This window comes from Ylistrum balloti, unplaced genomic scaffold (assembly GCF_031769215.1).
Source record: "Ylistrum balloti isolate Yb309-2 unplaced genomic scaffold, AGI_CSIRO_Ybal_v1 Utg371306, whole genome shotgun sequence".
Taxonomy (NCBI): Eukaryota; Metazoa; Mollusca; class Bivalvia; order Pectinida; family Pectinidae; genus Ylistrum; species Ylistrum balloti.
In genome coordinates this window covers 27,702-42,133 of record NW_026782698.1, presented here as the reverse complement: position 1 = coordinate 42,133, position 14,432 = coordinate 27,702, and the positions used below count along the sequence as shown (strand labels likewise).

At 39.4% G+C, this 14,432-nt stretch overlaps 1 protein-coding gene across 3 annotated transcripts in view; it reads right to left on the bottom strand.

Moving 5' to 3' along the window:
* The window catches only part of LOC132561902 (trace amine-associated receptor 1-like), a 44,072-nt gene that overhangs the window by 12,130 nt on the left and 17,510 nt on the right, over nucleotides 1–14,432 (bottom strand). The gene's annotated exons all lie outside the window — the stretch shown is intronic.

Here is a 14,432-nt window from a genome sequence, read left to right as displayed (position 1 = left end):
ACACATTGGAAACATTTCAAAACCTTTATGTAAATGTGTTCAAAGGTAGTAATGGACGTGTTAGGTTCGTACATTTGGGAGAAATCAGAAAATTGCGAAGAATTTACACTTGTCAAAAAACGAAAACAAGTATCACTTCGCCGCTGCAAAAGTGCGTAGAATGGTATATCAGATAAATGACCGATATATTTAATCACAAAGGGAAAGAATAAAATGTAGTAAAATTATATCAAAGAGATTTTATGATCATCATTAATCTGACCACTGGCAGTGCTCATTAGGAAACCACAGGTAGTGATGACGGGGTCCGCAGGATTTGATGATGAACACCACAGGTATTGATGATTTAGTCCACATGATACTATGATGAAGACAACAGGAATTGATGGCGGAAAGAATATTATGTGCTGTCCCTGACTGTGTTAATTAACACTTCATATGTAATGGTCAAACATTTTTTTTTGAAAAGTCTTTCGGTCAACACGTACAATATCAATTAAACTGTTATCACTCCATGATCTAATTATCATTTGCGCGTTCTTTCTTATACGCTTTGCCTCCCGTGACCTACGCTGATCGCGAATATAATGAACTAGTCCATTTATGCGACACGACACCAGGAATAAATGATTTATACCACGTTTAACACGACACGGTAAAATGTCAGAGCTTTCAAATATCTCAAAAGGGACTCCATTCATTACAATTATATTCGTATTCGTATGAAATATAATAACAGCGTTTATGAATTTTCAATAGTAAAATAATTCTACAAAATTATGCCTTTAAATTATCACTTTTGATGTTTAGAAACTTGAAGCGCGATTTCATATCACTTCATATCTCCAAAACAATTTGACATCCATGTGTATGATTTGTAACAACATTATTAGTGATAAAATACACGTTTTTAAAAGTAATATAATATATTTAGTAACCAGGATTCAGTTCCCAATATAAAATATATATATTTGACGCCGTATATGTCTCCTTTTAAAAGAATGTTATCCATCTTTTGGTTGATCCCACAGATTTTAAGAAACTGATAATGGTTTCCAACAAAACAGGAAACAAAAAAGTCAAGAAAACAAACATGTCAACATATTCTTAATCAAAACTCAAATTTCGTAAAACTAGGGCAAACTATGAACAAAAGAAAGATTTACAGGATACTCCTGAAAAAGTGTAAGAATAAGACCAAGTGTTCCGGAATAGAAAACGTCTTCTGCTTCATCGACGACATCCACCATGCGAATCTTGGTCTATCCAAGTAAGTAATGTCACGTTTTCAAATGCGAACACTATATTCAACAACGGAACCAACAGGCAACCTAATAAGCACCAAATTTTCATCAACCTGCATCTTTTGAAACCCTGTTTTACGAGTTTGTCCGTCCGTTGACGACTTCTAACACAAAAATCTTGATAGATTGGGGATGTTGGTATGTTGCTATCCAGAAATGGAAAATTCACAACAGAGAAATTGAATTCATCGTGTGTATGATACCGCTTGGTGAAAAACTGTCTTGTTGGTTTCGTTGTGGGAAAATATCGAGATAAGCAGCAGATGTGGAATAGTCTTTCGTGTCTTTGATTTCCAATTCTGGTGGTTATTTGCGATGGACATGGTCAATACATTTCTTGTTACTTAAACACAAAAAGTCATTATTTCTTAAAGTAAAATTAAACTACATTGTTAAGTTTTGTGAACTGTTTTGATAAGCTCTTCAATAAAGCAAGTCTCGTGTGAAAACAAAAACAAGTCAGGCAACAGAGGCAAGCAGTTTGGAATACCAATAGTCTGTTGGAAGATCACCAAACTCGATCATTTCTTAATATATCATGAAGTCCACGGGTCACAAGAAGCAGTTTTAGCTGAATCCGTTTTCGAATAAAAAATAATACAAATTGGTTGAGGAAAAGTGAGTAAAAATGAAAAGATGCAGGATGTTTTAAGTTAAGCTAGTTTGTGTTTTAACATGTTTGAAAAACACACAAACAAAAAGAATCGGCTACGTGAAAAAAGAATCTCATACTCAACTGCAAACCGAAAAATACACGTACAGTGGCCTAGGTTGGTCTATGAAAATTTGTTTCATGTACGGGATCACTAGTAGCAAATATTGATAACGATAGCAAATATTGATAACGAACAATAGCAAAACAGTTAGAGATTTCTGTGTTAAATCACAACCAGCAAAAATATCAACATATCAAGAAATATTTACTCGGAGACCCCTGGAAAAGAAAAAGGAGGATAAGACCATGTGTTCCGAAAAAGTAAGCGTCTTTTGCTTCATCGACATATACATATTGGTCAATCCAAGTAAGTAACCTCGCGTTTTCTTTTGAATCGGATATACAAGCAAACTCACGACCATCGAACACGTAATGTTTCAGCTAGTCGTGGTATGTGTGTAAATAATCTAAAACCCAGGAGTAGTTTGCCCTGGACCAATTAGCGCCTTGATCAGCCACAGAACACTCACCAATTACATGGCATATACATTATATTCTTTCAGATATACTTCTGAACGCTGAAAATACAGTTGAGAAATCAAAGCAGGCATTGATTTTAACGCCAGGAGAACAAGTTATTTTATGAATTATTGCAGTAATGTTAGCATATAACATATACATAAAAATATAATGGATATCAAATTGGCAGACACGACGTGATAATGGTATTTATAGGAGACGTGTGCTATCTAAATGACTCTGGTAAACAATGATTGAAAGAGCAGTTGTTTAACAAATTATGTAATCTTGGTTTTCCAGCTTGCGCTAAATATTTGTTGAGTTATTATTACTGAAAATCATTTCTTCAGCTTGTGATTTCGTTCCTACAAGTTATATAACAAGTAATTCTCCAGCCCTTGTCTCGCATTGAGACTGAGTCATTTCTATGACATAAGGTCAACAACACGTAGAATTGTGAAAATCAATATCTCCTACCTTAAAAGCCCATCAAAGGTAAGACCCTCCCCCCTCCACCTAACGTCGAGCAAAAGAAACACTTGACAAGTCTCATCTTTCCCTTCGAATTAATCTTCTACTGGTTGTGTAATAAGAACTACTATTCGTCTGACAAACGAATTAATCTTCTACTGGTTGTGTAATAAGAACTACTATTCTACTGACAAACGAATTGATATTCTACTGGTTGTGTTATAAGAACTACAATTCTACTGACAAACGAATTAATCTTCTACTGGTTGTGTTATAAGAACTACTATTCTACTGACAAACGAATTGATATTCTACTGGTTGTGTTATAAGAACTACAATTCTACTGACAAACGAATTAATCTTCTACTGGTTGTGTTATAAGAACTACTATTCTACTGACAAACGAATTAATCTTCTACTGGTTGTACAATAAGAACTACTATTCTACTGACAAACGAATTGATCTTCTACTGGTTGTGTTATAAGATAATTTCTCTCGTAACTTTACATCAAACCAAATGATCGATTAAAATTATTGATATCATGCATCATAAATCGTTATAGAATTCAAATCGAAATCCTAACATACTATTATGATGAAACTCGTTGTAATATTTAAGGTGTGGTGTTTGGCAGTAAGGACGAATTGCAATTTTTATATTGGGAGATGTCCTCGGCAATTCAGCCTCTGGTTAACGCTGAGTGAGGTTTTTTTCTCTACAGGGGAGTTTTGGGAGTGTCACGTGAGAGATAGGGCGGGTTTTCTTTTCCCTTTTTCACGGGCATATTTTGTAGACGGTTTGACCGATGTAATATAATTACATTTGTATTTCCATCGTATACCCAAATATACATTCAGTAAGGACGCTAGCGGGGAGCACCAAGGGAGTTTATATATGACAAACTCAAGCAGTAAGGGAGCTCAAGGGTCAGCACACATGCAGTCCTGTGTATGCTGTGTGGCTAGTGTGTGAATCTGGGTATAGGTGGAATAGTGTAGATGTAAGGAGTACGTGACAATTATTGGTGTACTGTCGGTGTCTATATTCTCGTGGTAGTAAGGGTGTAAGCTGTCTCGGTCTAGTAAACACGTGGACGTAAGTAGTTTGGCTGTAGACGGTAACGGAACACTAGTTAGGTTGTCTGTCACGTTTTCAACAAGTAGGCGCACTGTAGGTTTTGTTGAATTATTATTTTCTGTTCCCCTATATATCTAAATTAGCTCTTTATTTTCTTTAAGTGTTACTCTTTTCCGGTATATATTTCTCAGTACAGATTGTACGTGATCACGGGAAGTGATTGCTCAGACATAGGCAATGTCCCTGAGCTAGAAAAGGCTATATATTTCATTTTGTATATATTTGCTCCACTAGATTATTGTTAAACTCCGTTTGGGGTGGGTATACTCACACTATCATAAATAAGGAGATTACATGTTTTGTTGTGTCTGTTCAAACACCAACTGATTATACACTGTAGAAATGCCGTCAAACATATGGCAACTTAAGTGTTTTATAGACATCCAGGCAGAATCACCATCCTATTACAGAGTATCCAGTCAACCCTGATAGCACGTAACAATCCACCCAATAGTATGACGTTGTGCCCACGCTGTTGATAGACATTGTGTTCACACCAATACTATTAGATTTTAAGATAAAAACAGCATGTTTGTTCAGTTATATTCGTTTGGTTATCGTTACGCCTCTTTGACCTTGACCCCATCACCTGAGCTCAGCCAGCAAGATAAACGTTTTTGCTTGTTTTCAGTTGAATTTTTTTTATCTTTGTTTTGTCTGAAAAATTGACTTACACCCTAAGGCTTGTATAACACGCGCGGGTCTATAAAACGTTTAATCCAGAAAACGAAAGCGTACTTGGCGGTTCTTCTAATATTCAAAATTGAAAATTATTTCATACATTTAAGTTTGGGGTTATTTTTTAGTTAGTTATCTAGTGCTAATTTCGGATTTTCGTCGGTCGACTCCTAGGTTTTGACAACTTAGTTAAGTACGATGTAGCATCACTGAAAAGTCTTAGGAGAACGAAATAGCTGGATGATGTAACATGGTTTATTCTTAAGTTCTGAATTCTAAATTTGCATCAAAAGGTCTCATACATTTGTATTCCGTGCGTACAGTAATTTCAACATGAATTGAGTTTTAAATACAAAATCTTCTAAATAATGAATAAACCTGTTTCAAAAACGAGCGAGGAAAACACGACATAGAGAAATATTGATTTAAAGAGTGTGTATAAACCCTAAACATTCACACGATTTGGTACCATACGAATATAACAGGGAACAATTTATTTAAAACTTCAAAAGCTTCAAATTTTGTTAATCGATAATTACCACTGATCACAAGGATTTAGGTATGACATTAGGTATAACATATGTTTTAGATATAAGCTCAGTCCGGATGACCACTCCATTTATTACTTTCTCCCTCCGTTACAGATCACGTGATCTATAACTGTGTAAGCCATGACCGGGATTCCGTGTCTGTAACGGTCAACAAGCGTTAACAACAGGCAACGTACCATTAAACAATAAGGATGTAATAACCGTTATCTGTTATTAGCTTTTATGGATTCATCATGAATAAATTACGAAAGTGTCTCACAAAAATAAATCGAGGATAAAATAATTATCACTAATTACCCTTCAAAATGCTCATTATAGTTTACATTGACGCCCATATATAGGATAATACTTAGTCACCAGCCCAGTTTTGTATATCAGGGCATACATATATGGCGTGCGCTATACCTGTTCTTCGCAGTTGATACTTCTCGAAAGCATTGCCTTCATGGTTTAGCGAAGAATCATACTTTTGCAAAGAATTTCCGCGAATTATGACTATGAGTTACAATTAAGGTCAGGTTGATGTTTAAAAGGACATCATTTTTAATACTTTACCGCATTATCTGAAATTTTGACCAGTCGAAAAAAAGTAGTTGAAAATGAGTAACACAGCATTCTGATGAATTATGTGATTTTCTTAATGTTATTTGATTTTAAATGTTTATATATAATTTTAGCAACAACTGGTTGAATTGTACTTCTCGGTGATAGAATATACAAATTACAGAACCTGAATCACCGATCTCTTTTCAGCTATAAACAATGTGATCATCTAAAAGGCACACTCCAGATTTATGCACAATAGATCTTTTGTAGCAGGAATATGCACAGAGGATATAAGCTTCCCCGAAATCTTGCAAAACTCTAACAGGGTTTTCTACATATGTTGATTAGCACTCTCCCTGGTCGAACAACAGACTGGTTGATGGGGTCCTACACCAATTGCCACAAGCAGCGAACACACGCGATATTGAGCTGTTACGGGACTTTAGAAAGGGCGTTTTCATTGCAGATATTCGGTGTGTGAAATAAAGGATCACAAGAAATACTAAACACAGAACCAGTACGATTTCTGGTTTCACTTTTAAAGTGGTCATGTTTGAGAAAAGAAACATGCTTTTAAATTCTTCTTTTCCGCTATAAACATATGTCATGAACAAACTGCGCCTCCATGTATCAAAATACTTTAAATGGCTCCCCACGAATCTCTACCAGAGTTGTCGTTCTTCACAATCACAATGTAGAATATATATACCTCCATGTACTTTGGGAAGATTTGGCTACTAACATTTAATGTTTCCTTAAACTGAAACCACTCCGCTAATTGCTAGTTGATATTTGATGCACAGACTGGCAAACATAGTTGAAGCAAATGCATCTCATGCATATGCAATGCATATAATACCTTTGCTGTTCCAGTACACATCTGGATTAATGCGAGAATCATTTTGAAGTTATGATCGTGCTGGCATCAGTACAGAATATGCGCGATATCGTGTTAAACTAGACATGCCTTCTGTGATTCACATGTACCTTACAGCTCCGACATAATGAATCTCCCCCATTGGCTTTTATCAGTACACCATATCACCGCAAGTTTCAGAAGCGGGAGGCCTCCCTCGAAACATCTGTTTCGTCTTGTCTTCAACTATTATGGTAACATATTGTAATATAAATACTTATACAAACAGACCGCCATACTTGAGACAAGTGTGTCTTATTTACACTCCTAGTAATTACCAGGGATAATAAACGAGGTTCCAAATAGGCCTCATACGAGCACCAGAATAGCATGTGTTTTATTATTTAGCAGGTTCTTGGCAGACGTTTTTTTTTCGCGGATTGACAGAAAATTCGTTTAATTGACATTTGCAATAAGATAAAAATGACATAGCCAGAAAAGAACCAATTTATGACGTAAAATTTTAATTTTAAAAAGTGAAAATTTGACGTAGAAAGGGTGAACGTAGGCTTGTTTTCTTTCATATGAATTATCAAACAGCTTGTTTCAACGGAAGATGCTCATTTGGATCTAGACTTTGTCTTTGATGTTCGTTGGTGTCTGTCTTATGGAATATATGGTATATTCATATGCCGATTCATGCGCATACCTATACAGTGATTTGAAGATGTTTTCGGCAAGACAGCGAGAAATAAAAAGCCATTATATACAAGATATTTGCAATTTCAAAAGCAGTTCATTTTTGCTTAATACAGTATGACTGGATCCATCCAAATGCTAGCCAACAGGATCCATGAATTATGTCAGATTTACGAAATGTTACGCGTGATTTCTCAGCTGAGCAGTGTTTAAGGCGAATGATGGTCCGAGCTGTCAGTAACACATATTTTGTTTATTGTTTATATTTAAACCAAAATAGAATTTCTGGGATGATATTCTTTACTTGAACAACCCACGAAAGTTTCCAATGCTAAAATTGTTCCAACCTCACTAACATTGTTAAATAAATTCGTGTTTGTATAATGATATAGCTATATGATAAAGTTAATCAATAGAGCTTTCAGACATTTCACCAATTAGAGTTTTTTTTCAGAACTTGGAGAAACTGATTTTAGAATCAGACTTAATAACTTCCGTTTGGCAAAGATTGTGTTGATCCCAAACCAGATAATGACAACATATGGCGACGTAGTCATGCAGGGAGGAACGATCGTGCACGCTTTTACCCTGTAGTGGCAGATAAATCGTTTGATTGTATGAAAACATGAACGCTGAATTTGATATATGTCCTTGTAATGAGTAGTCATTTCCTCGTCTCTTATCATGAGCATCCGGCCTTTTACATTCTGTCACAACGTATTACTTCATTTACAATATTTCGTTCACTACTTTATTTCAAAAATGACAATATCCCGTCTATATGTTTAAATCTGTATTTACAATCTATCGATCTAAGGTGTATTTCTGTAATAAAAATACCTCGCCCATCAATATTTCTACACTCACTCTCTCTCTGTCTGTCTGTTTGTCTCTGTCTGTCTCTGTCTGTCTCTCTGTCTCTCTCTCTGTGTCTCTGTCTCTCTGTTTTAACAGAAGGCAGACAGAAGACTTCCGTATAAGATATATTAGATATCTGCATAAAAATATTACTGATAGCATCGCCATGTCTTAATGAGAAATGGTGTTTTGCCTTCCTTGTTTAAGAGATAGTGGGGGATGCGGTTTCAAGACTCGTTAACATATGACGGCTGTTCTGAGAATGCAAACCCCATTAATACAAATTAGCTGTAAACCAGGTGCATCCAAAGCACTTGTATATGTAAATACCATCAAACATGAAACGTACTTTTTTCTCTCTCGCCATTTTCTCTTCTGCGTCGAAACATCCCTTAACATTTCTATGACCGTACTAAAAAGGGCGACTGTTTTATTGGAAGCTGGTACGTTATTTCGAGATGGAGAATATAGCTTACAAGACAAAATACTGGTAAGCCTGGAATACCTACAAAATTTAAAATAACGTATAATGTAAAATACTCTCTCATTTTAACAAACTTGTAATGCATTGTTCGACATGAGATCCCAGAGTGGTGCCCGATTGTATTATCTTTATATGGCAGTTATTGCTTAGAACGCTTCCTTTCTTTCTGATCAATCCAAAAATCAAATAGGGACCATGGAAACCCACAAATGGAATGTATGAAAGGGCAATTCAGTGCCGCTCACAACAGTATTTTTGATAGGTCAAATCCAAGATGACCGGCTGTCGGTCTTTTAATTTGCATCGCCATGAGAAAATTTACACAACTACTGACCAACTGACACCTACATATGAAATTTGAGACGGATAAATCCAACAAACCTGGAAATATAATGTGAACAAATGAAAATTAAAGATGGTCACGTGTTGGTCTTTTTTTTTTTTTTTCTCAAATCAGTATCATTCTTGACAATGCATAACCCGTAGGAAACCTTCATATAAATCTGAGAATCATTTACCTGAACTCTTGAGAATTAGCGACTGCAATCTATAACAGTTAAAATCAAAGAGGCCGATGAGTCCTGAAGATTACGTCTTGTTCTAACAAAATATGATAGAGAATGACGGGAACCTACATATAAACATTGAGAATGATCCATTCAATACCTCTCTGGAAACAGTGATGATAAACCATAACAGAAAATCAAAATACTCACCCGTTTCATTGCATTTTCTTATCAGTTCAAAACATATACAGGACCAGGAGGTAGACAGGTCCAGGAGGTAAAATGACCAGGTGGTCGACAGGACCAGGAAGTAGGCAAGAGCAAGAGGTAGACAGGACCAGAATGTAGACAAGACCAGGATGTAGACAGGGCCAGGAGGTAGACAGGACCAGGAGGTAGACAGGACCAGGAGGTAGACAGAATCAGCAGTTAGACAGGTTCAGGAGGCAGAGAGGACAAGGAAGTAGACAAAACCAGGAGGCTGAAAGGACCAGGATGTAGACAGGACAAGGAGGTAGTCAAGACCAGGAGGTAGACAGAACCAGACGGTAGACAAGGCCAGGATGTGGACAGGACCAGGATGTAGACAGGACCAGGAGGTAGACAGAACCAGCAGTTAGACAGGTTCAGGAGGCAGAAAGGACCAGGAATTAGACAAGACTTGGAGGCTGAAAGGACCAGGAGGTAAACAGGACCAGACGGTAGACAAGGCCAGGATGTGGACAGGACCAGGAGGTAGACAGAACCAGCAGTTAGACAGGTTCAGGAGGCAGAAAGGACCAGGAGGTCGACAGGACCAAGAGTCTGTAAGGGCCAGGAGGTAGACAGGACCAGAAGGTAGACAGGACCAGGAGTTAGACAAGATCAGGAGGTACAAATGTCCAGGAGGTAGACAGGATCAGGAGGTAGACAGGACCAGGATGTATAAATGTCCAGGAGGTAGACAGAATTAGGAGGGAAAAAGGACCAGGAAGCAGACAGGACCAGGATGTAGACAAGACCAGGAGGTAGACAGGACCAGGAGGTAGAAATGACCAGCAGGTAGACAGGAGGTAGACAGGACCAGGAGGTAAAAATGACCGGGAGGTGGACAGAATCAGGAGGTAGACAAGACCAGGAGGTAGACAGGTAGACAGGACCAGAAGGTAGACAAGATCAGGAGGTAGAAAGGACCAGGAGGTAGACAGGTAGACAGGACCAGGAAGTAGACAAGACCAGGAGGTAGACAAGGTCAGGAGGTAGAAATGACTAGGAGGTAGACAGGACCAGGAGGTAGACAGGTAGACAGGACCAGGAGGTATGCAAGACCAGGAGGTAGAAAGGACCAGGAGGTAGACAAGACCAGGAAGTAGAAATGACCAGCAGGTAGACAGGACCAGGAGGTAGGCAAGACCAGGAGGTAGACAGGACCAGGAGGTAGACAAGACCAGGAGGTAGACAGGATCAGGAGGTAGACAGGACCAGGAGGTAGACAAGACCAGGAGGTAGACAGGACCAGGAGGTAGACAGGATCAGGAGGTTGACAGGACCAGGAGGTTGACAGGACCAGGAGTTAGACAGGACCAGGAGGTAGAAATGACCAGGAGGTAGACAGGATCAGGAGGTAGGCAAGACCAGGAGGTAGACAGGACCAGGAGGTAGACAAGACCAGGAGGTAGACAGGATCAGGAGGTAGACAGGACCAGGAGGTAGACAAGACCAGGAGGTAGACAGGACCAGGAGGTAGACAGGATCAGGAGGTAGACAGGACCAGGAGGTTGACAGGACCAGGAGTTAGACAGGACCAGGAGGTAGAAATGACCAGGAGGTAGACAGGATCAGGAGGTAGACAGGACCAGGAGGTAAAAATGACCGGGAGGTGGACAGAATCAGGAGGCAGAAATGACCCAGGAGGTAGACATGACCAGGAGGTAGACAGGACCAGGAGTTAGACAAGACCAGGAGGTAGACAGGTAGACAGGACCAGCAGGTAGACAAGATCAGGAGGTAGAAAGGACCAGGAGGTAGACAGGTAGACAGGACCAGGAAGTAGACAAGACCAGGAGGTAGACAAGTTCAGGAAGTAGAAATAACTAGGAGGTAGACAGGACCAGGAGGTAGACAGGTAGACAGGACCAGGAGGTATGCAAGACCAGGAGGTAGACAGGTAGACAGGACCAGCAGGAAGACAGGATCAGGAGGCAGAAAGGACCAGGAGGTAGACAAGACCAGGAGGTAGAAATGACCAGCAGGTAGACAGGGCCAGGAGGTAGGCAAGACCAGGAGGTAGACAGGACTAGGAGGTAGACAGGACAAGGAGGTATCAATGACCAGGAGGTAGACAGGATTAGGAGGGAGAAAGGATCAGAAGGCAGACAGGACCAGGAGGCAGACAGGACCTGGATGTAGACAAGACCAGGAGGTAGACAAGACCAGGAGGTAGACAGGACCAGGAGGCAGCAATGACCAGCAGGTAGACAAGACCAGGAGGTAGACAGGACCAGGAGGCAGCAATGACCAGGAGGTAGACAGGACCAGCAGGTAGACAAGACCAGGATGTAGACAGGTAGAAAGGACCAGCAGGTAGACAGGACCAGGAGGCAGACAGGACCAGGAGGTAGAAATGACCAGGAGGTAGAATGGACCAGGAGGCAAATAGGACCAAGAGGTAGACAAGACCAGGAGGCAGACAGGACTAGGAGGTAGACAAGACCAGGAGGTAGACAGGATCAGGAGGCAGAAATGACCAGCAGGTAGACAGGACCAGGAGGCAGAAAGGACCAGGAGGTAGACAGGACCAGGAGGTAGAAATGACCAGCAGGTAGACAGGACCTGGAGGTAGACAGGACCAGGAGGTAGGCAAGACCAGGAGGTAGACAGGTAGACAGGACCAGGAGGTAGACAGGATCAGGAGGTAGAAATGACCAGCAGGTAGACAAGACCAGAAGGTAGACAGGACCAGGAGGCAGACAGGACCAGGAGGTAGACAGGATCAGGAGGCAGAAATGACCAGCAGGTAGACAGGACCAGGAGGCAGAATGGACCAGGAGGTAGACAGGACCAGGAGGTAGAAATGACCAGGAGGTAGGCAAGACCAGGAGGTAGACAGGTAGACAGGACCAGGAGGTAGACAGGATCAGGAGGTAGAAATGACTAGGAGGTAGACAGGACCACGAGGTATGCAAGACCAGGTGGTAAACAGGTAGACAGGACCAGGAGGTAGACAAGACCAGGAGGTAGACAGGATTAGGTGGTAGAAATGACTAGGAGGTAGACAGGACCAGGAGGTAGACAGGACCAGCAGGAAGACAGGATCAGGAGGCAGAAAGGACCAGGAGGTAGACAAGACCATGAGGTAGACAGGACCATGAGGTAGACAAGACCAGCAGGTAGACAGGACCAGGAGGTAGACAGGACCAGCAGGTAGACAGGATCAGGAGGTAGACAGGACCAGGAGGTGAATATGTTTATGTGAAATAATGACTCATCCATTACTTCGATAAAAACCCTCAAAATCTAAAATGCTTGCATGTCGCCATCTTTGTTTTACATATTACATGTAGTTCCATAATAATAATGCATAGCTATGGATGAAGGGGAATCATTATATTGAATTGAGGAAGACCCAACAGGAGCTTATAAAGGAATAGCTTTTGACGGACGGGTGGAACAACCACGGATGATAGACGGACGAAGTATGATTTAATTCATATCTATGACCCGTTCACATGTACAACTGAAATGTCTTTCACATTTATGAGTCATGTATAATGTACCAGCATATCTATATATTACACTTTCTTATCTGAAAATACTTAATTAAAATGTGAACTTAAAAACAAGTGCAAATCTTTATTTACATGGAATGTGTTTTACCCAGCCTTATCATGGAAGCTAATCCCCTACTTCTGACAATATTTTGTTCATATAGCGCAGTCATATCAGTCCACAGATACAATGTTCCATTGCATGTATAATGGAGATAGATTTCGCCTCACAGTATGTATTAAGATACATAGAACATTCCTGTGACGTCATCAATTGGGAATGCCAAAAAAAAAAGTTAAGATAATTAGGTCTGTTAAACTATAGATTTTAAAGTTTTTTCCCCTTTTTAATACCCTTTTTGTGAAGGCTTAGATTTAAAAACGCACATTGACTGATTTGCTAATAATTTCGTAACGCTACATTTAAGAAATCGTTATCAATGCGTCATGCAGTGCAGGCTTTTCCAACTATTTTATCTTCGTGTACAGACAATAAAATACACGTTACAGCTAAAACTGTGTTTAAAAATAAAAAGTAACAGTCAGTTCGGGTTTGTATCTTTTTTCGTTTTTAGTAACGACCTTAGATAATATTTCCATTGAAATGTTGACCGGTTATCGAAGACCGGGCGAATAACGTCGTTATTCACAGATCAATAATCAATAAAATCAATATTCACTAGAACGTTTAGCAGCAAACACAATATCTTATAATCGTATGAATTCAAAGACTTGAACGTGGAAAATGAAGTTCAAAAGAAGAAGAAGATATACGCTTGCTTTCGAGGTGTTAATTTTATTCCGATCTGATGCCTTATATTTCAAAATCTCGAACTGGAGATATGAATAGAATAATGGCATGGTAACAACCGTACTAGACTGACACAAAACACACATGATCATTTTCTCGCAATGTTCATTTTAATATAAACATAATATTTTGGCAGATAAACATGTGTCAGGTAACACACGTGTGTCGACGTAGATAGTACCCGAAGGTCACAAGTTTCGTGATATGACGCAGAATTCAATAAACAGACTGCTTTTTAAGTTTGAAGATTACAACCAGTATTTACAAATCGCTGCATAGATAAGCAAGCATCTCGGCTGCCAGGTTGATATTGACGCATTTGATTTTAGATGAACAATTTCATCATTCAGTGAAAATTGGATAAAATATTTATGTGAGTTGAGATACGATAAAAAAAATGTTCGGGGTTAACTTCCATGACTACTGCGCATGTCATCAGGGATCACAATATCACGCCCACACGGTTTGGCTGAAACCTAGAATAGACTTAGAGTTTTGATTGAAAGTTATGTAAAGATCGTTATTTTTGAGGTGTCTGGGTTTTTTTTTATTCTTAACTGCGATATTAATCTGTGAAAACCCTCGACCTTTTTATGATTTGCGTACAAC